This window comes from Ipomoea nil, unplaced genomic scaffold (assembly GCF_001879475.1).
Source record: "Ipomoea nil cultivar Tokyo-kokei standard unplaced genomic scaffold, Asagao_1.1 scaffold3087, whole genome shotgun sequence".
Lineage (NCBI taxonomy): Eukaryota > Viridiplantae > Streptophyta > Magnoliopsida > Solanales > Convolvulaceae > Ipomoea > Ipomoea nil.
The window spans coordinates 31,253-44,876 of NW_017619515.1; the positions used below are offsets into that span (position 1 = coordinate 31,253).

The following is a 13,624-nucleotide window of genomic DNA, read 5'->3' on the forward strand; positions in this document are numbered from 1 at the left end:
CTCTTAGGAGTTTGTCCTCATTGAAAGAATCAAATTTAATGGGAAGATACTATCTTCAAAGTTTACCATTAAGCCTTTGCCATCATTCCAATTTGCGGATTCTATGCTTGAACGGTTGGCAGAATCTTAGATCACTTCCACAACTTCCTCTTAATTTAGAGAAACTTTGTGCAAAGAATTGTGTGTCATTAGAAAAAATAGCAGATCTATCAAACATGAAAAGACTCAGAAGGCTAAATATTCAAAACAGCAAAAGTTTGGTTGAGCTTTCAGGCTTGGAGAGTGTTGAATCCTTAAACTATCTTGGATAGGTAATTGCAGTGCTTTGGGGATTCCTTCGATTGAAAAGTGGTTCAAGGTTAGTTATATATATATATATATATATATATATATATATATATATATATATATATATATATATATGTTCCCTTCATTCCCTTCATCTATGATATTATAATAGATCGATGATAATAGTTATGGTATTATTAATTGTTATATTGTATGTTTGTATGTATTCCATGATGTAGGCACGTTCTAAAGGTGATATTGTCCAGATTGTGGTTGGAGTGTCCGGGGGCCAGGGGTCTATCATAAAATGCAAATTTCCAATGCCTTTGAGGGATGTATGGTTTGAAATCCCCCACAATGTGATTGATCCTGGCAGTAAAATTGAAGAAATTGATTTGAGTGTGAGAAGCAAAAGCAGTGGTGCTTGGATTCTTCTAATGAAATCTCCCAGAATCTTTTATAATCCTACGTATTTTGAGGTTCCAACAATGATGGGAGAAGTATTGGAAGTGTACGTAAAATTCCCTCCTTCGCAGATGATATTTTTTGCATTTGAAATACATAGAAACATAGAAGGAGAAGTGTGTTTCTTTCCATCCTCAGAGGCAATTTCATCAACCATAAATTAGAGTTGTCAGAGTTACGTTGTGCTTAGCAACAATCATCTTCAGCTTCTAATTTGCTGCAAAAAGGTTTATTGTAAGTATATCCTTCACACTTGACAACAAATTTTACTGTTGACCATTGTCCACACAACATTGTGGACCATGGTCCAAAATGGTGCTTTTGATTTAACGAAAAGAAACGATACCCATTCCACGTAATTAACTCTATTTGTATAACATATTTAGTTTCATTTCAGCACAACAATAGTTTCATTCGACATTATACATATAATGGTCTCATAACAGTGATACATATTGAATTTCATTTATGTTATTGAATTTCATTTTATACACACTATAGTCTTATTACATTCTAATTTAACTACGGTTTCATTGGAAAATATACATTCAAATATGTGAAATTGTTATTCAGTTTAATTTTATATACATTGTAGTTTTATTACAATACAACTACAGTATCATTTCGATATAACTATAGTTTCATTTGACAATATATACTCAATATGTGAGACATATTATTTAGTTTCTTTTTATATATACTATAGTTTAATTTCAGCAAAACTAAAGTATCATTTCTATTGAACGATAGTTCTATTTGACAATATACATTTAATATGTGAGACATGTTATTCAGTTTATTTTATACACACTGCAATTTCATTTCAACACAACTAAAGTATCATTCCAATTCTATTACAATTTCATTTGATAATATAAACACAATATGCAAGACAGTTTCATTTTAGATACACTGTAGTTTCATTTTGTTGAACACACAAAAAATACGGGATTTGTTAAAAAATACGGGATTTGGACCATGGTCCACAAAGCTCTGTGGACCATGGTCCACAGTCTAAAAACCAATTATTTATTTTTAATTTATGAATCAACCCACAACTGTAGTATTTGGTAAGAATTGAATATTGTTAATATATTGATCATGCAGATATTTTCTAATGTTTTCTTTTGATTGAGTGTGATTTTTCTCTTGTTATTGACCTCTTCTAGTTAATCACAAGAGTTGCTCTTTTTTTTTTTTTTTTTTTTTTTTTTTGGATAAATCGACTGTGTGACGGGCTGGCTCAAGCTTGAAAAGACTGGAAAAGTTGTATTTTCTCACCTGCAAAAGGTGTAGGAAATTTATATAGTAATGGAGATTAATGTTTCAGATGAACTACCATGAAAGCTTAAATAATATTCGGAGTTGTGGAGTTGTAAATATTATTTTAGTTTGGTAGAAAGTTAATTAAAATACTGGGAGAAATGTATATAACTAATATGCTTGAGAGTATATAGCTATATGCTTGTGATATATAGCTAATATGCTTGAGAGTATTAATGCATCTTTGGATATGTTCATGCGTAAGGTTTGGGGCATTTTGAAGCTATATGCTTCAAAACTACACTTAACGTGCTTGGAATATGCTCTTCTATTTATGCATTTTGAAGCTATATGCTTCAAAGTTACACTTAACATGCTTGGTATATGTAGCTGTATGCTTGAGATTTTTGAACTACATATATGTATATTATTTATATTTATCCTTTGCATGTTTCCATGCGTAAGGAATATATATATATATATATATATATATATATATATATATATATATATATATATATATATATATATATATATATATATATATAAAATTTTGCATACAGTTACTGGCTCAATATATATTAATTTCTCCAGTGATAGATATATCAATCAAGATATATCTTATCTTATGGAAGTTGAGTTTTAAATCACAGCAACTTCCATGTAACTTCTCCAAACAGATATATTTTTCATCTATAAATATATTGGAGAAACATCTGATAGGGACAGGCAATTTACATGCATATTTTACAAGCAATTATTTTGCAGGAAACCAAGATACTTCACAGGCTTACATCTGCCAAGTTACACTTAACATGCTTGGTATATGTAGCTGTATGCTTGAGATTTTTGAACTACATATATGTATATTATTTATATTTATCCTTTGCATGTTTACTTGCATAAGGAATATATATATATATATATATATATATATATATATATATATATATATATATATATATATATATATATATATATGTATGTATGTATGTATGTATGTATGTATGTATGTATGTATGTATGTATGTATGTATATAATTTTGCATACAGTTACTGGCTCAATATATGTTAGTTTCTCCAGTGATAGATATATCAATCAGATATATCTTATCTTATGGAAGTTGAGTTTTAAATTACAGCAACTTCCATGTAACTTCTCCAAACAGATATATTTTTCATCTATAAATATTTTGGAGAAACATCTGAAAGGGAGATGCAATTTACAGGCAATCAATTTGCAGGAAATCAAGATACTTCACAGTCCTACAGTTCTACAGGAAATTCTCAAACAAAGCAACTTGAGAATTTCATTCATCTTCTTGTATCCCATAAGATTAAATCTTGAACCTTGTTGCTTTTATAGAGGGAGATTTAAAGCTTATAGGAAAGTGATTACACGCCTGAAGATATCAAATGATCCAATTTTTGTTCCCTGTTGTATTCTGTATTATTGTTGTATCTCAAATGTATTACAGATTACAAGCACTTTTTCCAACAATCTATAAGCTTTAAAATTTCTAAATCTGTGATCATGGTCTTGTCTTGAAAGTTTTGAAGACAAGATGCCAGGCGTGAACAATTTCCAATCACGGAAATTTTCGGAATGAGAATTTCGAATTTGGTGGTAAGAATGACAGAAATCACTTTCTATTGTACATGAAGGTTTTTCATGCGATTTTTGCATGTTATTCATGGCATGCTGTGTACATGTTGTACATGTGGATTAAATTCATGTTATGCAAGTTTTGTTTTCATCTTCACTTAAAGTGATGGGGCATCAAGTGATGCCAAGATGATTAGTGAGATGTGTAAAATGATTTTATTTAAATAAATCGCTTTGTTAGCCATGATTAATTGGCATGAGAAGATGTGTACTTCCCTAGAGTGGGTGTGTGGTTTCAGCGTGTCAAAGGCCGAAAGTGATGACCATTAAAGCAGATACAAGTTACAGGATGAGAACGGTACAATACATTTTATTTGTCTCGGCATCGGCATGAATGTAAGTTTTATTTTGTTTACTGGTTAAGTTCTGGCTTATGTCTAGAAGATATGCATGAGATTCTTTTGAATTTTGCATAGCCTGCTAAATATAAGGATATGTTTATGCATGTATATAAATATTTTTATATTGTGACTTTGTCTCGGTTGCATACATAGTATACAAGATACATATATAATATGTTGAATCTTGGGGTGCTGTAAATTTTATCAAATTTGGATTAATTTTGTATTGTCAATTTCTTGTTTTCCTATGCATGGTTACAATGTTTAATGATTGTAAGTTGGAAATAATTTCAATGTCATGCATGGAATTATTGATTATTTAAGCACACAGATGATTTTTATCGTTGTGAAAGCTTTTGAAATATTATGTTATTAATATTTCTGATAAAGCCATAAATGCCTTTGAAATACTCTGTTATATTTCTTATGAAGGGATGCATAAATTTTTATGCATGAGATATGCATAATGAAATTCATAAAATATATGAATGCCTTTAACACAAAGTTTCTCATATTGAGAATGTGTTAAAATTTTGAAAGCCAAAAAGTTTACTAGTTTATCTAGTATGGCTGGCAGTTAGCAGTGAAAAGAAAGTTTAAATTTAAATCAAGGATTATGATTTAAGTTGTGATGAAGCATAGCTTGGATTGGCAGCTATAGAAGCAGCAGTTGGAGCTTAGCAGTTAGTCCTCTAATAGTCATCAGGGGCTTTTCTGTCTTTTCACCAAGTTAGTTAGCAAGGCTGTTAAGTTTGTTAACTACTGTTGAGGCTTAGTACTTAAGCCTTGTTTTTCCCGTTTCTTGTAATAATCTTTCTTCTTCTTTCATTCTCCCAGAACTCAATGTATTCCAATAAACAGAGAGAACACTTTTCTTCTTTGTGATGAATAGAATCCAATCTTCTTCCTTTCCAGTGTAATTCCAGTGTGTTCATCATGGTATCAGAGCGGTTAAGGAGCTACGCTGCAGCAGTGGTTATGGAATCTGAGAATAATGGCAATCCCGGGCAAACAACACACGCCGGAGCCACTTCCAGTCAAAATCCCAGACAGATTCCTCAGAACCAACGCGTCGATGAATTCGATGACCCCTTTTACCTGCAAGTCACAGAAAATCCCAACCTCAGTCTTGTATCGCCCCCCCTCACTGAAATCAATTATGCCTCCTGGAGTAGAGCGATGAGAATCGCGTTGGAGGTCAAGAACAAGTTCGTCTTTGTCAATGGGACAGCCCCAATCCCAGACGAAAGCGATCCCAGAGTTGGGACCTGGAGGAGATGCAATCGAATAGTTTGTACCTGGATCTTGAGATCCGTAAGCCCTAACATCGTAGAGAGTATCATGTACTTTGATAAAGTCGCGGATATCTGGGATGCTTTGCGGAAAAGGTATTCACAATCGGACCCTCATAAGATTTCGGAAATACAGAATGAAATTTTTAAGAATGTCCAGGGAAGAATGTCTGTGAACGAGTACTTCACCAAAAGTGATGCCCTATGGCAACAATTGAATGCTCTTAGACCTTTGTTGCTCTGTGAATGTGTCCCTAGTTGTTCTTGCACTCTGATGAATAGGATGCAGAAACAGAGAGATGATGATCAAATAATCAGATTCTTGGAGGGATTAAATGAAGAGTATGAATCAATCAAATCTGGAGTTCTTGTAATGGACCCCATTCCAGATATGGAAAAAGTCCTAAACATGACTTTGAAGTTTAGAGGAAAATCAAAGGGGAGCCATTATCCAAAGATCCAATGATTTTGTTCAATCTAATGCTATTCAAGGTACTCAAAGTCAGTCAGATGAAGAACAGTCCCAAGTGGCAGCAGTGGCCTTTAACAATAAGAAGAAATTCCCTAATAATGGTGGAAGGAATGTCCCCAAATGCACTTATTATGGGATGAATGGACATACTATAGAGAAATGTTATAAAAAGAATGGTTACCCTCCTGGATGGGTACCAGGTTTTAAGTCCAGGAATAGGCAACCTCAAGACTCCCAGAAAGCGTTAAGCTCATCTGTGAATCAAGTTTCTGATATTGGGTTGTCCACTAACCAGTGTCAGAAGTTACTAGCCATATTGCAGAACCAGAATCATGGTTCAACTAATGCAGCTATAGCAGTTGCTCAATCTGGATCCACACCTGCTTTTGAGGAGAATATGGAAGCTCACACTGAAGGTACTTTTAGTCCTAGTGTTTATGTTAATACTGCCATAAACACACACACAATCTGGATTTTAGACTCAGGGGCCACAGACCATATCACATGCTCTTTACAATATTTTGATAAATGTTTCAAGATTGATGGAATTTCAATTAAATTGCCAAATGGTGAAGTTGTGAGTGTCACCCGTATGAGGCAGGTTAGATTTGATAAGGGACTGATTTTGGAAAATGTTCTATACATACCCTCTTTTACCTTCAATATCATATCAGTTAGTAGATTGGCCAAACAATCAGGATGTAGGCTTGTGATGGATGCTGATTATTGTGTTATTCAGGGGCCTCTTGGAACCATGGGTGGTTTTGCTAAGGAGAGAAATGGGTTGTACCTGGTTCAGATTCCCCCTGTGAAGAAGCAGTCTCAATCCTTAGATAAGAATAGCTAGCAATGTAACAGTTTGACCATACAATTGTGGCACAACAGATTGGGGCATTATCCCATTAATAAAATCTCTCTTTTCAATGGCATTGAATTTGATTCTTTACAGTCACAGAAACAGTGCACTTTCATATGTGATGTTTGTCATTTAGCTAAACACAAGAGGTCAACATTTCCTGTTAGCACAACTAGAGCTCAGCAAGTCTTTGAATTAATCCATATGGATGTGTGGGGTCCCTTCCCTGTTGCTACTCTTGAGGGAGAACATTACTTTCTGAGCATTGTTGATGATTACAGTAGGTTCACATGGCTACATATGCTCAAGAATAAGTCACAAGTCAAATCTGCTTTCCAAAGATTCTATAACTATGTCCTTACACAGTTTTCTGCCAAAATCAAAACAGTTAGGACTGATAATGGGACTGAATTCATGATGGATGTCTTTTTTGATGAGAAAGGGATGGTCCATCAAAAGTCTTGTGTATATACTCCCCAACAGAATGGAGTTGTGGAGAGAAAACACCAACATATTCTGAATATAGCCAGATCCTTGAGGTTCCAATCAGGTCTGCCCCTGGAATTTTGGGGCCATTGTGTATTGCATGCCACCTATCTTATAAACAGATTGCCTACAGATGTTTTAGATGGGTGCTATCCCTTGAAATTGTTGACTGGGAAGGATATGGATTACACACAATTGAGGACTTTTGGGTGTTTGTGTTTTGCTGCTTCAATACCTCAGGGAAGAAATAAAATGGAACCTAGAGCAAGAAAGGCCATCTTCTTGGGGTACCCAGCTGATAAGAAAGGGTACATGCTTTATGATCTTGCTGACAAACTTATTTTTGTTTCCAGAGATGTGAAGTTTTATGAGCAGGCTTTCCCCTTCAAAAACCAAGAAGGTCCACATGCAGCCACTCCTGCAAATGAGCTCTACAATTCTACTTTACCCATTATTCCTGTTTCCATTAAGGAACAAGCAATGCCACCTTCTCTGGAACACACAAGAAGTATAGATGATGGTTTGATGACAGAAAGTGCCCATTCTCCTGATTACAGAGGCAGAAATAGCCCTGAGAGAAGCATTGAGAGAGATGCAGACTCAGATGCCTTGCTTTCCAGTGGTGTGGGTGAATCCAATGATAAGGAGGCCTCAGTTTCCACCAACAACACTCAATCCCCAGAGAGCCATGATAGTCAACAGCAGCCAAAAAGATCTACAAGGTCCAGGGCTGTGTCTCACAGACTCAATGATTACTATTGCCAGTTGATGATAGGAGAAAGAACTGGTAAAAGATGTTCCCCACATCCTATAGAGAATTTCATTACTCATGAGAATTTGTCCCCCATGCATAAGGCATGTATCTTATCTGTTACATATATTAGTGAGCCACAGTCCTATCATGAAGCCATCCAAAGTGATGAATGGAAGAAAGCTATGCAGGCAGAAATAGATGCTTTGAATCAGACAAACACTTGGGTTTTGACTGAGCTACCCAAAGGAAAAACAGCTATAGGGTGTAGGTGGGTGTACAAGGTAAAGCTTAGAGCAGATGGGACAGTGGAAATGTTTAAAGCCAGGTTAGTGGCAAAAGGCTATACACAGCAGCTGGGGGTAAACTACATGGAAACATTTTCCCCAGTGGCTAGGATGACTACCATCAAGACCTTTTTGGCCATAGCAGTTGCCAAGGGGTGGGATATTCAGCAGCTTGATATAAACAATGCCTTCTTGCATGGTGATTTGGATGAGGAAGTTTACATGAGTTTGCCTCCAGGACTCAAAGATACTAAGCCTAATCAGGTTTGTAAGTTGTTGAAATCTCTGTATGGTTTAAGGCAGGCTAGTAGACAGTGGAACTCCAAACTTACAAAGTCTTTGCAAGCTGATGGTTTCAGACAATCCCTGGCTGATCCTTCACTATTTACTAAGTGCTGCAATAATACCTTCACTGCTCTACTTGTGTATGTAGATGACATACTAGTAGCAGGTACACATTCTGCTGAGATAAGAAGGATTAAGGACATGCTAAATACTCTATACAAGATAAAGGATCTTGGAAGTCTTAATTACTTCTTGGGGATTGAGGCTATTAGAACTCACAGTGAGATCAACCTTTGCCAAAGAAAGTACACTTTGGAAATATTAAAAGAGAATGGCTTTCTAGATGCAAAGCCAACAAAAACTCCTTGTACACCAGGATCAAAGCTCACAAGTACTGAAGGGGATATGATTGATAATCCAGAAACCTATAGAAGGTTAGTTGGAAAGCTGTTATACCTCACAAATACCAGACCTGATATATCTTATTCTGTGCAGCAGCTTAGTCAGTATGTGGATAAACCAAGAAACACTCATTTGATTGCAGCACATAGAGTGCTAAGATACCTGAAAGGTGCTCCTGGAAAGGGACTACATTATTCCTCTAATTCAGAACTAAAATTACAGAGTTTCAGTGATTCAGATTGGGGCACTTGTGCTGAAACAAGAAAGTCAATTACAGGTTTCTGTGTTTTCCTTGGGGACTCTCTCATTTCTTGGAAGACAAAGAAACAGGCTACCATATCAAGGTCATCTTCAGAAGCTGAATATAGGGCCTTAGCCACAACTGTGTGTGAAATTCAGTGGTTACTCTACCTCTTAGCAGATTTGGGAGTCAAAAGGAACACAGCCATACCCTTATTTTGTGATAATAAATCTGCAGTGGCCATTGGGGAGAATAATGTCTTCCATGAACGCACCAAACATATTGAAATTGATTGCCATGTTGTTAGGCAAAAGGTACAAGAAGGAATGGTTAAATTGATGCATATTCCTTCTCATAAACAGATTGCTGATGGCCTCACTAAGGCTCTTCCAATCACTCTCTTTGAAGTTTTCCATTCTAAGCTGGGACTTCAAGACCTTCACTCTCCAGCTTAAGGGGGGGGGCGGGGGGGGGGGTGATGAAGCATAGCTTGGATTGGCAGCTATAGAAGCAGCAGTTGGAGCTTAGCAGTTAGTCCTCTAATAGTCATCAGGGGCTTTTCTGTCTTTTCACCAAGTTAGTTAGCAAGGCTGTTAAGTTTGTTAACTACTGTTGAGGCTTAGTACTTAAGCCTTGTTTTTCCCGTTTCTTGTAATAATCTTTCTTCTTCTTTCATTCTCCCAGAACGCAATGTATTCCAATAAACAGAGAGAACACTTTTCTTCTTTGTGATGAATAGAATCCAATCTTCTTCCTTTCCAGTGTAATTCCAGTGTGTTCATCAAGTTGGTATGATTCTTCAGTTTAGAAGAAACATGAAAAGTTAAAAGCTTAAAATCAAAATGGTTTATTCTCCAAAGTTGATGTTCTCTGAATGGAGGAGGTTTATTCTCTAAAGTTGATGATGTCTCAAATGGAGGAGGTTGAATTTTTATTTTAAGAAGTCCTCACTGCTAATAAGTTCAACATGATGATTGAAATTCTTGGTTGTAGAATTTGCAGGATATAAATATTTATTGATTAGGAACCTATTAAGTGGGTTCCGGTTATAATCAATTAAATATTTTATTTCACCAGTTCATTAATAGGATATTAAAATTATATCTATCATCATGTTCAGTTGGCTAAGTGGATGAGATTAAAAGGAATTTTGATATACTTGAGTAAAACCATTAATTATGGTTTAGTATATTTATTAGAAATTTTCATCCTGAAAAGATATTCTAATGCCAGTTGAATGTGTAATCATGAAACTTGTTTGTCATTTAGTAGATGGATATTTCTACTTGGAGAAGGTGTTGTTTTATGGGTTCTAAAAGCAAAGTTGCTTTTTCAACTACGGCATCTGAATTTCTTGTGTTGGCTTTGACATGAAAGAATTTTATTGGCTAAGGAATTTAATTATTTAGATTCCGGTTTGGCCAAAACCGATGTCACCAGTTTAGTACATTATGACAATGCTACTACACTGGCCATATCATATAAACAAGTGTTTATAATGGCAACTGAAGGCACATGGGCTTGAGATTTAGCTATGTGGAAAATCCTATGTAATAGTGTTGTAGCACTGGACTTGGTACAGTCCCGGTTTTAACGGATCCGTTTGCAAGAGTCCTTGCAAAGGACATGGTTCATCGGAAGGGATACGGAAAGCCTAAATTAAAATTGCAAGTGAAGGAAAGCTCAACTCACGTCTAAGTTATTACGTTAGACCTTGAGTTCAATGTAGATGAGTACTTCATTTTGTGATTTGCAAGCATCAAAATTTTAATTAAAATTGTATCCAAAGAAAAGGTGATGCTTGGTTCTGCATTGTTGTAGGGATGAGTTTTTACTCTTAACTGATCTTTTGTAAAAATGCAAGATGCAGTGCATGAGATAAAAGATTAGCCTCTGTGAGCATGAAGTGTGGCAGCTTCAAACAAGTTTGGGCTTTACTTGGTATGAGCTCATTAAAGGATACGGACACATGGCCATAATAGTGTCAAGTTACAGTGAGTTGTAATGACTGTAAAACTTGTGTTTGTTATATCTACGTTTCTTCAAAGAGACTGTGTGATTCAAGGTTCGTCCATCACTGCAATCCGAATTAATGTAACACATATAATATTATGTGAAAGTTCAATCTCTAAGACACTTTCATTTATGCATGAGTTTTGGATTTATCTTGGTAAAGTATTAGTCTTTACTATATAAATGGAGGAGGAATGTAGGAAATTTATATAGTAATGGAGATTAATGTTTCAGATGAACTACCATGAAAGCTTAAATAATATTTGGAGTTGTGGAGTTGTAAATATTATTTTAGTTTGGTAGAAAGTTAATTAAAATACCGGGAGAAATGCATATAGCTAATATGTTTGAGAGTATATAGCTATATGCTTGTGATATATAGCTAATACGCTTGAGAGTTATAGCTAATATGCTTGAGAGTATTAATGCATGTTTGGATATGTTCATGCGTAAGGTTTTGGGGCATTTTGAAGCTATATGCTTCAAAACTACACTTAACGTGCTTGGAATATGCACTTAACGTGCTTGGAATATGCTCTTCTATTTATGCATTTTGAAGCTCTATGCTTCAAAGTTACACTTAACATGCTTGGTATATGTAGTTGTATGCTTGAGATTATTGAACTACATATATGGATATTATTTATATTTATTCTTTGCATGTTTTCATGCGTAAGGAATATATAAATATATATATATATATATATATATATATATATATATATATATATATATATATATATAATTTTGCATACAGTTACTGACTCAAAATAATTTTATTATTTCTCCAGTGATAGATATATCAATCAGGATATATCTTATCTTATGGAAGTTGAGTTTTAAATCACAACAACTTCCATGTAACTTCTCCAAACATATATATTTTTCATCTATAAATATATTGGAGAAACATCTGATAGGGACAGGCAATTTACATGCATATTTTACAAGCAATTATTTTGCAGGAAACCAAGATACTTCACAGGCTTACATCTCTACAGGGAATTCTCAAACAAAGCAACTTGAGAATTTCATTCATCTTTTTGTATCCCATAAGATTAAATCTTGAACCTTGTTGCTTTTATAGAGGGAGATTTAAAGCTTATAGGAAAGTGATTACACACCTGAAGATATCAAATGATCCAGTTTTTGTTCCCTGTTGTATTCTGTATTATTGTTGTATCTCAAATGTATTACAGATTACAAGCACTTTTTCCAACAAAAGGTTGGCTGAGCTTACAAATTGCAGTGCTTTAATTTGAGGATTCATTTGATTGAAAAGTGGTTAGTTGCAGGTTAGTTATGTTCCACTGATCTCTACCACTTTCTGTGTCTCTCTCATGATTAGATGGAAATAATGCTTTTGGTATTAATTAACTCTTATATGGAATGCCATAGTATAATGCAGGCATGCATGTTATGAGTGAAGGCCAGGTGACACTGTCAAGATTTTGCTTTGCTTCAAGTATGTAAAACATTTGTCTGTTGCATTATTCCAATGTTTTCGAGGCATGGATTTGTTGATATGTTTTCGATGGACTTTCATTTTGGTCACAGCAGGCCATCGATCGGAGTTGATTGGTATCAGTACCTGCAGAAAGCAAAGCCAATACAGTGGTGCCTCAGCTCAGGTTGGGTTGGAGATATATGAATGTAGTTGATAAACATTATTTTTGTTGCTATTTTAAATAACTTTTTATAGTTAATTTGCAATAATTATTTAATTTTATATTTATTTTTATTTATTATTGTTATTATTAGTAGCTTTGATAGTTATTCAATTTTAGGTTGTTTTAATTATTAAATTTGTCTATTATTTGAATTTTGTCAGTTTAATAATTCATTGATTCTAATTTAATTATAATATCATTAATTTTAGTAGTGCTTGTTCAGTAGGAGTTTAATAAAGATAGATTAGTTATATATGATATCTAATAAGTTTATTATTATTATTATTATTATTATTATTATTATTATTATTATTATTATTATTATTATTATTATTATTATTATTATTATTATTAAGAAATTAAAGAAGGAGAGACACAACTTGGTCAGTAAACGCAAATCAAAATCGGACGGCATAGCAGCAAAGTCTTCCAACAAATCTAGTCTTTTGGGAGATTCGATTGTAGCAGCGGAGAAGAAGAACAAGTATGGAAGATTATAGTTCCCTGTGTTAGGAACATTGTATTAGGATTTTGATGATACCAATGTAATGTAGAAAGTAGAACCCTAACCTTTAGTTCTTTTTAATCGCTGCTTTCGTCCTAGACGAGAGTTGTCATAACTCCTTTGTAATTCGTGTTAAGCTAGACAAACACACGAAAATGAGTTATGACTAGATGTTAGGGTCTCCAAGGCGAAAGAAGACACGAGACATGAAGAACAACGAAAGTCAAGCAGGAGTTGTCAACAAGCATGAAAGGACAGTTTTTGTTAAAGACGATCTTTATCAAGCATCACTTCTCTTCAACAACGAGAAGAATGTTTCACCTGTCTGATTTGACAACATC

At 34.5% G+C, this 13,624-nt stretch overlaps 1 long non-coding RNA gene across 1 annotated transcript; it reads left to right on the forward strand.

Moving 5' to 3' along the window:
• The first annotated feature begins 1,961 nt into the window (after nucleotides 1-1,961).
• Nucleotides 1,962-12,729, forward strand: LOC109166069. Its single transcript, XR_002051608.1, has 3 exons — nucleotides 1,962-2,043; nucleotides 12,334-12,403; nucleotides 12,517-12,729. It is a non-coding gene; the product is annotated as an uncharacterized LOC109166069 (long non-coding RNA).
• Nucleotides 12,730-13,624: the final 895 nt, after the last annotated feature.